Below are 13685 nucleotides of genomic sequence, written 5' to 3'. Positions count from 1 at the left end.
CTACATCGACAAAAGCGACCAACGATGCATGTTAGGCAAACGAATTTTGACTACAACTAGTAGATAAAATTATGAATATCTTCTAAATATAATATGACAGTCTGTTATCCGCTCAAGTGATGTAGTGCTACTACTCCCTCTCTCATGCATGTTGCTTTTTTCAAGAGCATGCAAAATGCGTACCATAGTTTTATAGAAGAAAGAAGAGTGGCCAATTTATAAGAGATAATATCCTAAACGTCGAAGATTACACCACACCAACTCCATGGAAAAAGGGGGGAAAGGGGACTACTCAGGCAACTCTACTATCCTGCTCCCTCTAGCCAAAGTCCAAAGCTCCAAATCCTTGAAGATTGTCTCAGCTAGATCACTTCTCTTGGGTTGTGGGCTAGTGTTGTTGAACACCCTAGCATTCTGTTGCTTCCAAATGTTCCGAGAGATGAGAATGACCAAACTCCACCAATCTTCCAGCAAGTCCCAAACAATTGGGCATCCGGCATCTAGAAGGCTTGCACAAAAGAGGCATCAGAACCAAACGTGATGAGCATGGACACCATGTACAAGATGTGTTTCGTCCCTTTTTAGTACCTGATAACCAAATAAACGCAAGGATGAGTACAAAAATACTCAACAAAAACAATATAGAACCATAAGAGGATCGGCCAATAAACAACACAACGATTTCAAATGAAAACGTAAAATATCTCCTGAAAGATGAATCACAAAAGAATGAAACCACCTCAAGAAGCAACCAACCATTAATTTTTGAAGAACTTTCACACAACACTCGCTTGTTATGAGTGTTCTGGATTATCCACATGATGCTTTAGCCAACAGACAATTATTGGATTAAACACGTGCAATGTCCTCACTGACCTAGCTCGCCCACGGGAATACTCACACAATGCCTTAAACACCGATGATTTTGTCAACGTGTGATTGCCGATACCAAGAATTATATCCACCCCTCTTTTTTGTTCGGCCAAGGGCTAAAACACATCAGCAAACTTCACATCAGAGAAACGGGTTCTTTGCCCAAGTTCAGGCCACTTCGAGGTGTGATACGTCCTTTGTAGCTCTTCATCAATTTATATGAACTAGGTGACCCGTTGTGCCATTGGTGCAAAGGCCAGCTGGAGCCAAGAAGCGAAGCAACCTATGAACAAATTTGAAGGATGTTTTTTGTGAATTATCTGCAAGTGAATACGTTTGTATTGCGTTTGTATTTACCCTGTGAAAGGTTTGGTATGGTCGACTAGAGGGGGGTCTATAGGCGACAAACAATTTTTAACTTCTTTTACAAATTTTAGGCTCAGTAAAAAGGTAGGTTGTCTAGATAGGCAACTAGGTGGACAACCTATAGGAGAATCTCAATAAAAAACAAGTGCAAGCTAAGAGTAAGCACAATATAACAAAGGTTGCACAAAATAAAGGATAGAAGTAACCGCAAGTGGAGACGAGGATGTTTTTTTAAGTTCCCTCCTTTGGAGGAGGTACGTCCCCGTTGGAGGGGTGTAATGACCCATAAGTATAGGGGATCAATCATAGTCCTTTCGATAAGTAAGAGTGTCTAACCCAACGAGGAGCAAAAGGAAACGATAAGCGATTTTCAATAAGGTATTCTCTGCAAGTGATGTAAGATAGTTTTGATAGATAATTTGATAGCAAGATAATTGGTAACAAGTGACAAGTAACAAAAGTAACAAGGTACGGGAAGGTGGCCCAGTCCTTATTATTGATAAGGACAAGCCAAGAGTACCTCTTATAGAGATTAAAACGTTCTCGAGGACAGACGGGAATTTCGTCTAGTCACTTTCACCACGATTCATTGAATCGCGTTCATTGCTTTGATAAGTTTTCATGTGGGTGGACCGGAGCTAAGGTTCTATTCTTACTTGAACAAACAACCTACTTGTGATTACTCCATCTCGCAAGCATCCGCAACTATAAGAGAAGAATTAAGATAAATCTAACCATAGCATGAAACATGTGGATCCAAAACAACCCCTTACAGAACAGCTCATAAACTGGGGTTTAGGTTTCTGTCACTCCTACAACCCATCATCTACGAACTAATTCCACAATGCCTTCCCTAGGCCCAAGCATGGTGAAGTGTCATGTAGTCGACGTTCACACGACACCACTAGAGGAAGAACAACACAACACATCATCAAAACATTGAAGGAAAACCAACTTCACATGATTACTTATAACAAGACTTCTCCCATGTCCTCAAGAACAAACAAAACTACTCACAAATCATATTCATGCTCGTGATCAGAGGAGATAAATATATGATGAACAATCTGAACATATAATCTCCCACCAAGTAAACTAACTAGCATCAACTACAAGATGTAATCAACACTACTAGCACCCCCAGGTACCAATCCGAGGTTTGATACAAAGATTGAAAACATGGGAAGAACTAGGGTTTGGAGATGAGATGGTGCTGATGAAGATGTTGATGGAGATGAGTCCTCCTGAAAGGATCGATATGGTCGACTAGAGGGAGGAGGGCTGAATAGGCGACTACAATTTTTAGCTTCTTTTAACAATTTAGGCTTAGCAACAAAAAAGGTTGTCTAGATATGCAACTAGGTGGACAACCTATATGACAAGCACAACAACAAGGCAAGCACATGCTACAAACACACTATAAGCTTACACAAAGTAAGGGTAAGAAGTAATCGTAAGTGGAGACGATGAAGCCGAGGATGTGTTATCGAAGTTCCCTCCTTTTGGGGCAGGTACGTCTTCGTTGGAGCACTATGGAGGCACAATGCTCCCTGAGAAGCCACTAGGGCCAAAGTATTCTCCTCATGCCCTCGCATAATGCAAGATGTCGTGAATCCACTAGCAGTGCCCTTGAAGGCGACAACCGAACCTTTACAAACAAGGTTGGGGCTCTCTCCATAACTTAATTGGAGGCTCTCGGCTCCACCACGAAGCTTCACCACAATGGAATGTGGCTCCGAGGTGACTGAGGGTGTCCTGGACTAGGGGGTCCTCAGGCTGCCGGCCTATCTCTCATTGGCCGGACTGGTGGGCCGCTCTTGATTTATCAAAGGAAGGCTGGACTACAAGCGAACCCGTGCTCTGGAACGAAGATTCTACAAGACTTGGTGATCAAGACAAGGACTCCTCTCCACCGCCATAGCCGACTAGGACTCTTGTTATCCTAGGCCTCCGGTACATTATGTAAGCCGAGGCTGGGCTAGTCGATAGATCATTATGACATTCATCATCATACCCCTAGGGTTTAGACCACAACCTACGATCTCGAGGTAGATCAACTCTGTACTCGATACATCATCATCAATATAAACAAGAGCAGGACGTAGGGTTTTACCTCCATCAAGAGGGCCCGAACCTGGGTAAACATCGTCTCCTTCATCTCCTGTTACCCATCGATCCAAGATCCACAACTCGGGACCCCCTACCCCGAGGTCTGCCGGATTTCCCTCCGACAATGGTGCTTTCATTGAGAGTTCTGCTTTGAGATCGACGAAGGATCAATGGCTCGCCTGTAGATCAACTGCGACGTCGGCATCTTCGTCGCCGGCTCGACTAGTCACCTTGGCTCGACCGAGGACTGTGCTCCACCTCAGATCATCATGTTCGGACGAGGACCTTCATCAACATCAACTCTGATCTCTATCGAGATCATGGAGGAATCATCCATGGAGCTCGAGGGCTCAACGTCAACATTGCCCTCGAGCAACCGTGCTATTTTTCTTGACAACGAACCTGTATTTGCCACCACCACCTGCTCGAGCGTCACTTTGACGACTGCTTTGGTGGAATTGTGTCTACAACAACCCTGCAAAATTTCATCACGTTCCGACGGAGGAATCTCCGGTGATCTCCGATGTACTGGAGACCTATTGAATCTAGATGGGATTCTGGATGAGTTTAGGGCGAGGGGTCCAGCACCTAGCTTGGACTTTTGTTGGAAAATCCCACCATTCATTAGCTGCAGAATTACTATATCACCAACCCCTCAAAATTTCAGCTCGATCCGACCATTCAAATTCCGAGAAACCTCCGACAAGTGTATCAATTTTCGGATCTGCTTTCTGTGCAAATACGAATCTGACCTGAGTTCATCTTTCTTCATGAACGGGATATTGGACAACCTTTTAGGAGGGATTTCTTTCTATGGTATTGTGTGTTGCTCTCAAACATGTGCCCACGAATTTTGAGCCTTTTCCAAGGCAATCTTCACCATCACGCGGGTATCAAACCAGCCCGACCATGTGGCTCCATGGCTGCCGACCTGCGCTAGACATGTCGTCGCCTTGTTGAGCCGAGGTCAATCTCATCGGATCATCATCTCGGCGAGCCGGCCAAGAGTTCGGCATCGTGAAGGCTAAATCATCACCAATATCATCGCCCCACGGATTACACGGAGCGGGCACACCGGCATCGACCGCGTCACACGATCCGACTTGTGCCGACATCGCCGCACCATTGCTTCTTCAAGCTGATGTTCACCACGCTGATCTGCTTCGACACCTCGGCTGGTATGGGGCTGCAATGTTGATGACCCACAAGTATAGGGGACCTATCGTAGTCCTTTCGATAAGTAAGAGTGTCGAACCCAACGAGGAGCAGAAGGAAATGACAAGTTGTTTTCAGCAAGGTATTCTCTCCAAGCACTGAAATTGTCGGTAACAGATAGTTTTGTGATAAGCTAATTCGTAACGGGTAACAAGTAATGAAAGTAAATAAGGTGCGGCAAGGTGGCCCAATCCTTTTTGTAGCAAAGGAAAAGCCTGGACGAACTCTTATATAAAGCAAAGCACTCCCGAGGACACATGGGAATTGTTGTGAAGCTAGTTTTCATCGTGCTCATATGATTCACATTCGTTGCTTTGATAATTTGATATGTGGGTGGAGCGATGCTTGGGTGCTGCCCTTACTTGGACAAGCCTCCCACTTATGATTAACCCCTCTCGCAAGCATCCGCAACTACGAAAGAAGAATTAAGGTAAACCTAACTATAGCATGAAACATATGGATCCAAATCAGCCCCTTACGAAGCAACGCATAAACTAGGGTTTAAGCTTCTGTCACTCTAGCAACCCATCATCTACTTATTACTTCCCAATGCCTTCCCCTAGGCCCAAATAATGGTGAAGTGTCATGTAGTTGACGTTCACGTAACACCACTAGAGGAAAGACAACATACATCTCATCAAAATATCGAACGAATACCAAATTCACATGATTACTTATAACAAGACCTCTCCCATGTCCTCAGGAACAAACGTAACTACTCACAAAGCATATTCATGTTCATAATCAGAGGAGTATTAATTATCATTAAGGATCCGAACAAATGATCTTCCACCAAGTAAACCAACTAGCACCAACTACAAGGAGTAATCAACACTACTAGCAACCCACAGGTACCAATCTGAGGTTTTGGGACCAAGATCGAATACAAGAGATGAACTAGGGTTTGAGAGGAGATGGTGCTAGTGAAGATGTTGATGGAGATCGACCCCCTCTCGATGAGAGGATCGATGGTGATGACGATGGCGATGATTTCCCCCTCCCGGAGGGATGTTTCCCTGGCAGAACAGCTCCGCCGGAGACCTAGATTGGTTCTGCCCAGGTTCCGCCTCGAGACGGCGCCGCTTCGTCCCAAAAGCTTCCTTTTGATTTTTTCCAGGTCAAAACACACCATATAGCCAAAGATGGGCATCGGAGGCCTGCCAGGGGGGGCACAAGGTCGGGGGGCGCGCCCAGGGGGTAGGGCGCGCCTCCCACCCTTGTGGCTGGCTGGTGCCCCCCCTCTGGTACTTTCTTCGCCCAATATTTTTTATATATTCCAAAAACATGCTCCGTGAAGTTTCAGGACTTTTGGAGTTGTGCAGAATAGTTCTCTAATATTTGCTCCTTTTCCAGCCCAAAATTCCAGCTGCCGGCATTCTCCTTCTTCATGTAAACCTTATAAAATAAGAGAGAAAGGCATTAGTATTGTGATATAATGTGTAATGACAGCCCATAATGCAATAAATATTGATATAAAAGCATGATGCAAATGGACATATCAACTCCCCCAGGCTTAGACCTCGCTTGTCCTCAAGTGAAAGCCAATATCGATAAATATGTCCACATGTTTAGAGATAGAGGTGTCGATAAAATAAAGTACGGACATGAGGGCATCATGGTCATCTTTAGAATAGCAACATATAATGCCATATAATTTCTTATGCTAAAGTAACAATTCGTTCACAAAGTAAAGTATGAATCAGAAACTTCATTGAAAACTAACAAACTATGATCTCAGTCATTGAAGCAATTGCAATTTATCATAACATCGGAAAGAGTCATTATAAGAGCTTTTCAGCAAGTCCTCATACTAAACTATCATTTAATGTTTCACAATTGCCAACACTCACGTGATACTTATGGGTACAAAATTTCAATCGGACACAGATAAAGATAGGGGCTTATAGTTTTGTCTCCCAACCTTTTACCTCAAGGCTAATGCCAACAATAATACTTTATGAAAACCTACATCCAAGTGGATATATATATCCGGATCTCTCCAACACATAGAGCTTGCCAAAGGAAAAAGTGTAAAAAGGAAAGGTGATGATCACCATGACTCTTGCATAAGGGTAGGAGATAAAAGTAAAAGATAGGCCCTTCGCAGAGGGAAGCAGAGGTTGTCATGCGCTTCTATGGTTGGATGCACAAAATCTTAATGCAAAAGAATGTCACTTTATATTGGCACTTGTGATAAAGACCTTTATTTTGCAGTGTAACATCCCAAATTTTCAATTTGGAATGTTATACATAGATCATCATTGCATATCATGTTTTATTGCATTTTGACAAATCCTCGATAAATCCTAAGCAACTCAAGGACCCTCGGAGAGAGTTGGGGATTTTCTTAAATTTTCATATTTGATTTTATCAAATAATAAGACGAGGATTTGGTTTTAATTATTTTTCTCTCCGGAAAAATATTTCATTTTAAATAAACGAGAGGAGAAAATATGACTTCTCCAAAACAATTAAAATACTGGAGGAAAAATGTTAAAATCATTATTTGGAATTTATTTGGATTTTATTTGCAGTTTTTATTGCATTAAAAATATTGCATATTTTCAAAATATTTATTTTGGATTATAAAAATGTTCACCCTATTCTAGATTTTCTAACTAGACGGGGAAAATTTATTTCATATTTTTCTGATTTTTATTTATTTTTCTACGTATTATTTTCCGCGGAACTTATTTAAAAAAAACCGCCCGCGCGCCGACTGGGCCAAAGGCCCAGCCGACGGCCCGCCTCGCGCCTCTCCTCTTCCCGCACGGGATCGCCGCCGCCGGAGTCCGCCATGGACACGGGACCGCCGCCGCCTCGGGTTGCCCCCTCCCCCAAGCCGCCGGACCCCCCTCTTTATATACCCCTCCCCCCTCTCTTTCCTCACATCGCCGCCGCCGCCCGCACTCACCGCCGCCGCCGCCGGAGTCGCGCCCGCCGCCGCCGTTCGTCGCCGGAGCCGCCGCCCCTCGCCGCCCCCTCGCGCCCCCCCTCCCCGAGCCCGCACCCCGCGCCCCCTCGCCGCCCGAGCCGGAGCCCCGTCGGAGCCTCGCCGGAGTAGCCCCGACGAGGTATGCCCGCTGCCCGTTGACTTGCCGGTTTTCGTTTAAAAAAAACCCTTCGTTTAAAAAAACCCTAGATCGGTTTTTTTTGGTTTTATTATTTTACGAGCGTTCACTGAACCGTTCGTTTTAACGAACGCGTTCGTCGGTTTTTCTCTGTTAACGAACGTCCGTTCTTTAACCGTTTGTCCGTTTTTCTTTTTCGTTGGATTTTTCTGCGATTATCTCAGATTCGATTTCTGATCGAATCTTCGATTCTGTTTAACTTCTCGCTCGTTTATCGGAATCAGGTGATTCAAGCGCCTAGAGTTTCGTCTCGAAATTCTCTTTCCGTTTAATCTACTCAAACAAGTTTTTGCTACAGTAAAATTTGACCTAGATCTAGATTAGCAAACCAAGTTTCTTTCTTTCGCCGTTTGACTTTCGTTGCTTCTTTCGAGTTGATTTTTTTTGCAAACCGGAGTTCTTAAGTTGAACTTTCTGGTTGGATCTTTCATTCGAGTTTTACCTGTGCATTAGATGAGTACTGATTGTATGCTTGTTTGTTTGCGATAGAGTACCCGGAGTGTGCCGCTTGTTACTTCGAATCGCTAGGTTTTGCGGATCATCAACAAGGCAAGTAACACTTTGATCATATCCCGTTCATACCCAGTTTTTATTGCATTAGATCTGTTTTCCTCAAACACTTGCATGATTAGGATCTAATTAAATTGTGGGTATTGGGAAGTAGTTGAGGTAGTACCTATTACCTGTTTTCTATTCGAACCCTTGGGAGTTACTTCTACGTTGCTTTTATTATTGCCATGCTATGCTCGTAGACGTGGATTGGGTTTGAGTGAAATTCATGACAGATGTGAGATTGTTAAATTAATGGTTTACTTAAGGTGGCAACTTAAACTCACATCTGGGTGGATTGAGGTACCTGGGTATTCCAGGATTGCCTGTTTTTCTTTTGGACCGCCACCCAGGTTCAAAGGGATCATGAGATTATTCATGCTAGAAACTTCCGTGTGCAGCCGCAAGCTATTATGGGCTCTAGCATAGTTGACTAAGTTGTGTGAACTCTTACAGTGGTAGACTAGCAGATGTAGGGGAAAGTAGGTGTAACTGTCTACCCATATGTAAGGTGCAAACACTTCTGAAAGACTGTGTCTTGGTCATCCGTTACTCAAACACCATGTAGTGCGAGTAATCCAACGGAGGAGATCAAGTCTTGTGGGGAAAAGTGCACAAACCTCTGCAGAGTGTACAAACTAATCATGGTTAGCCGTGTCCCCGGTTATGGACAACTTGAGTATCTAGTACTTGGATTATCATGTGAATCTCATCACTATGTTACTACTAATTAATTTTGTTGGGTTATTGATGACATTTTAATTGGGATTGAGATGCTGTCAACCATCTCAATGTTTCACAACCACCATGATAGTTAAATAAAATTTATTCCTTTGAAGTAGGATAAAATTGGCTTTTTCGCAAAACTGTAACCATAGAGCTTTCCACCAGCCATATATGCATGTAGTACAGCATTGTTATTGTTCATTATTCTCTATGTGTTACATTGCCAGCATATTCTATGTGCTGACCTGTTTTCGGGCTGCAACGTTTCATGTTGCAGACTTTTCAGACGACGAGTAAGGTGCCTTAGGTCGTGGTCTTATACTCAGTGATGCCGCTGGAGTTGATGGACTCACTTATCTTCCAAGTCTTCCGCTGTTATCGTTATTAGATGGCCTTAAGCCATGTTTATCATACTTAATCTCTTTGGAGATATTCGATGTAATAAGTGTGTGATTGCTACTCTGTTATAAATCCTCCATTTGTACTGTGCGTGTCAGCATTACTGATCCAGGGATGACACTGGTGCACAGCAGCACAGACCATTTGAGGTCTGGTCGCTACAAAGTTGGTATCAGAGCACACGCTGACTGTAGGACACGACCACTAAGCTTAAGCCCTAGAAAGCTTCTCTCTTCTCATTTCTGACCCCTCTCCACTTTCTACTCTTTTAGGAATGGCGAATGCAAGGAGCAAGTTCATGCAACCAGATGAAGACACGCCGTTTGGTCGACACTTGAAGGAAGTCACCAAGTACTTGAACATAGGAATACCAAGCATCACCGGAACCTACAACGCCACATTACCTAAAGAGGAGAGCTGGAAGATTCAAGTTATCATTCCAGGAAGGACGTTTGTGCCAGTTACTGAACCCATAAGATTGGTTTTCGAAGCACCAACTTGGAGTTTAGGGAAGAGCATGGCCGCACACATCGCCATGGGACGCATCGGAGAAGTCTACCACCAGGAGCTTAAGGATACAATTTACCAAATTTGTGGACGTCGAGACGCGCAATGGGAGATGATCAAGACCAAGAAGGATGGATCAATTGCAGCTTTCATCCAGGAGCAGAACCAACATATTCGATGCCAGGAGAATCAGATGTGCACGGACAAGGAAGAACTGAAGAAGGCATTCACGAAGATCAAGGAACTCCAAGAAGAACTCAAGGCTACACGCGAAGATTACTTGGAGGAAATCAACGCACTAGTAGGGAAGATTGACGACCTGGAGAATAAGATTGGAACATTCGTGGGAAATCCAGGGCCAAAAGCAGAAGTCGACGAATGCACTTGTCCGGATAACTACATCATCATCGACGACACCGACTCGGAACCAAGTGAAGACGAATGGATTGATGAAGCTGGAGCAGACATCATGGAGTCTTCAACGGATCAGAATTTTTAGTAGACCACCATATCAGTAGTAGTTTTCCCCCATTCAATAGTTTAGTTCAAGCACTTTGTAACGCTAGTTAGATCGATTGTTTTGCCTTGTTTGGATTGATTGAGTGATATTGATTGAATTTGTCTCATGAGCATATGGGTAGTGTTTTCTCTCTAGACCTCATTCTATTCTTAACTCTCATCTTTTCTAAACCTATCAGATGCCTCCGAGACGCGACACCGGATTTGTTTTTCCGCCAGAGATCACCCAGTTGATTCAGCAACAGAATGCCCTGATGCAAGTGTTAGTTCAGAACCAAGGCAACAACAACCCACCGCCACCACCACCTGTTGATCACTTAGCCCGTTTCTTAAGGCTAAACCCGCCGGTGTTTTCCAGTAGCACCGAGCCGATTGTAGCAGATGATTGGCTCCGCAAAGTTGGAAGGGAGTTGACCACTGCAGGATGCACAGATGCGGAAAGAGTGCGTTTTGCCGCACATCAGCTCGATGGACCCGCAGCATCATGGTGGGAGAATTATACAGCCACGCACCCTATTGACACTGTCACATGGGGCCAGTTTCAGCAAGCTTTCCGTACAACTCATGTTTCAGCAGGAGCTATGGCTATGAAGAAGCATGAGTTTCGTAACCTACGCCAAGGAGGACGCACCGTAGGCCAGTATGTGGAGGAATTCAGTAAGTTAGCACGTTATGCACCAGATGACGTTGCTACAGATGCTGCCAAGCAGGAGAAGTTTTTGGAAGGACTGAATGATGAACTGAGCATGCAGTTGATGGTAGCAACTTTCAACAACTACCAGGAGCTGGTAGTAGAGCTCTCATGATTGAAGGGAAGCAACAGCAGATTGAAAACCGTAAGAGGAAGTATGGACAGGGGAAGTATAACTCAGGAGCTCAGCAGAAGCCTTGATTTACCCCAAAGCCGGGAGGACAATTTCAGCATACTCATGGAGGAGTTAGTTCGCACAACCATAATGGCTCCAAGAATGGTAATGGGAATGGAGGAAGCAACGGACAGAACCGCACCAACCCATCACCCCAGCCAAGAGGGACCTGAGCCAAGTCACTTGTTTTAAGTGCCAGAAGAATGGACATTATGCCAATGAATGTCCTGAAGCCCAAAATGGAAATGGCAATGGAAGCTCTGGGAAGAAGCCGAACCCGTTCAACAAAGGACACGTGAACCACGTGAGCGTGGAGGAGGTTGAAGCTCAGCCTGATGCAGTAATAGGTAAGTTTTTGGTTAAGTCATTTACGGCAACCGTCCTTTTCGATACTGGTGCATCGCATTCATACATATCAAGGGGATTCGTGAATAAGTTTAAGATGTCCACCAAAGTTCTCAGAAACCCTATGTTAGTAACCTCGCCAGGAGCAGAGTATATGGCCACCCAAGGATGTTTTCAGATACCATTGGCCATTGGTAGGCATGTTTTCCCCTCAGACCTCATTGTTTTGGAATCGCAAGGTTTGGATGTGATTTTGGGAATGGATTGGCTATCGTTGTATGGAGGAAACATCGATTGTGCCAGCAAGACGATTTTTCTTACCACCCCGGAAGGAAAAAGGATCAAGTATGTATCCCGGCATATGCCGAAGAGGACTCAAGTGAATTCATTATCAGGAGTTGTACAGGAGGAAGTACCGGTGGTGAAGGACTATCCGGATGTATTTCCAGAAGAGTTGCCAGGCATGCCACCGGATAGAGACATTGAGTTTTTGATTGAACTTTTGCCAGGCACAGGGCCAATATCTAAGAGACCGTACAGGATGCCCGCAAAGGATTTGGAGGAAATTAAGAAGCAGATCAAGGAGTTACTGGATAAAGGCTATATTCGCCCAAGTTCGTCACCTTGGGGATCACCAGTACTTCTAGTGGAGAAGAAAGATGGATCACTAAGGATGGTTGCTGATTACCGAGGATTGAATGAAGTGACCATCAAAAACAAGTACCCACTGCCGATGATCGACGATTTGTTTGACCGCCTGCAAGGAGCTAAAGTATTTTCCAAGATCGATCTACGATCAGGATACCATCAGTTAAAGATTCGAGAGCAGGATATACCCAAGACGGCATTTACCACCAGATATGGATTGTATGAGTATACCGTTATGTCATTTGGTCTGACTAACGCACCTGCCTATTTCATGAACCTGATGAACAAAGTGTTTATGGAGTTTTTGGATAAGTTCGTCGTGGTGTTCATTGATGATATTTTAATATTTTCCAAGGATGAAGAGGAGCATGAGGAGCATTTGCGATTGGTACTTGAGAAGCTCAGAGAACATCAGTTATATGCCAAGTTCAGCAAATGTGAGTTTTGGTTGAAGGAAGTTGGATTCCTTGGACATGTTATTTCTGGAGAAGGAATAGCAGTAGACCCTGCCAAGGTTGACACAGTGACAAGTTGGGAATCACCCACGACAGTTGGAGAAATCCGGAGTTTTCTTGGACTTGCAGGATACTACCGGAGATTCTGTTCTTTCTATTATTTGATTCCCTCAAGATCATAGCAAGAAAGCAAAGCCCTCAACTCAAAACTACTCTTTATTATATATCTCACGGAATCGATTAGATAGATAGAGATCGGAACAAAACTCAAAGCTAGATCATACTAAAAACTTTATTCTACTAGATCAAGATATAACCAAAAGGATTGAACTAGGAAAACGATAAAGATAAAGGTGTGATGGTGATACGATACCGGGACACCTCCCCCAAGCTTGGCAGTTGCCAAGGGGAGTGCCCATACCCATGTATTTATGTCTCTTTCTTCAGAGGTAGGGATGATGGAGTTGTTGATGAAGTAGGTTTGTCGTCCATCTTCCAAGGCATAGGCTCACCATCATATAAAGATGAGCGGGTCTCCGGGATCCTCGAATATGCAGCCAAACTCACCCTCTTGAATCTATATTCATACTCATGGTTTTGGTTTTGCAGGTCATAGATCTGGGCTTGGAAATGCTCGATTTTCTCATGAAGCCTGAAGATGGCCTCCTCAATGCTCTTGGGGTCCAGCTTGTGCTTGTTGGTGAACTTCGTGATCATCATATGGTTGGTGTTGATTCCACGTTCCACCATCCCTTGACACTTGAAAACTTGTTGCTCCATTGCTTCGAGTCTTGTCTCCATGCTTCTGGTCTTCTTCGGCCCCTCAACATCGCGGATGTGCAGCACCCCCTCACGCATCTCAATGGCTTGAGGGTGTCACAGCACCTTCGTAAGGTAGGGGTTGATGACCTTCTCGAAAAACTTGTCCTTGGGGGCGCTTGGAGACGTCATGGTGATCTAGATCTGTCAGAAAAAAC

The sequence above is a fragment of the Triticum aestivum genome, chromosome 7D (assembly GCF_018294505.1).
Source record: "Triticum aestivum cultivar Chinese Spring chromosome 7D, IWGSC CS RefSeq v2.1, whole genome shotgun sequence".
NCBI classification, from domain to species: Eukaryota; Viridiplantae; Streptophyta; class Magnoliopsida; order Poales; family Poaceae; genus Triticum; species Triticum aestivum.
This window is presented reverse-complemented; position numbering follows the sequence as displayed.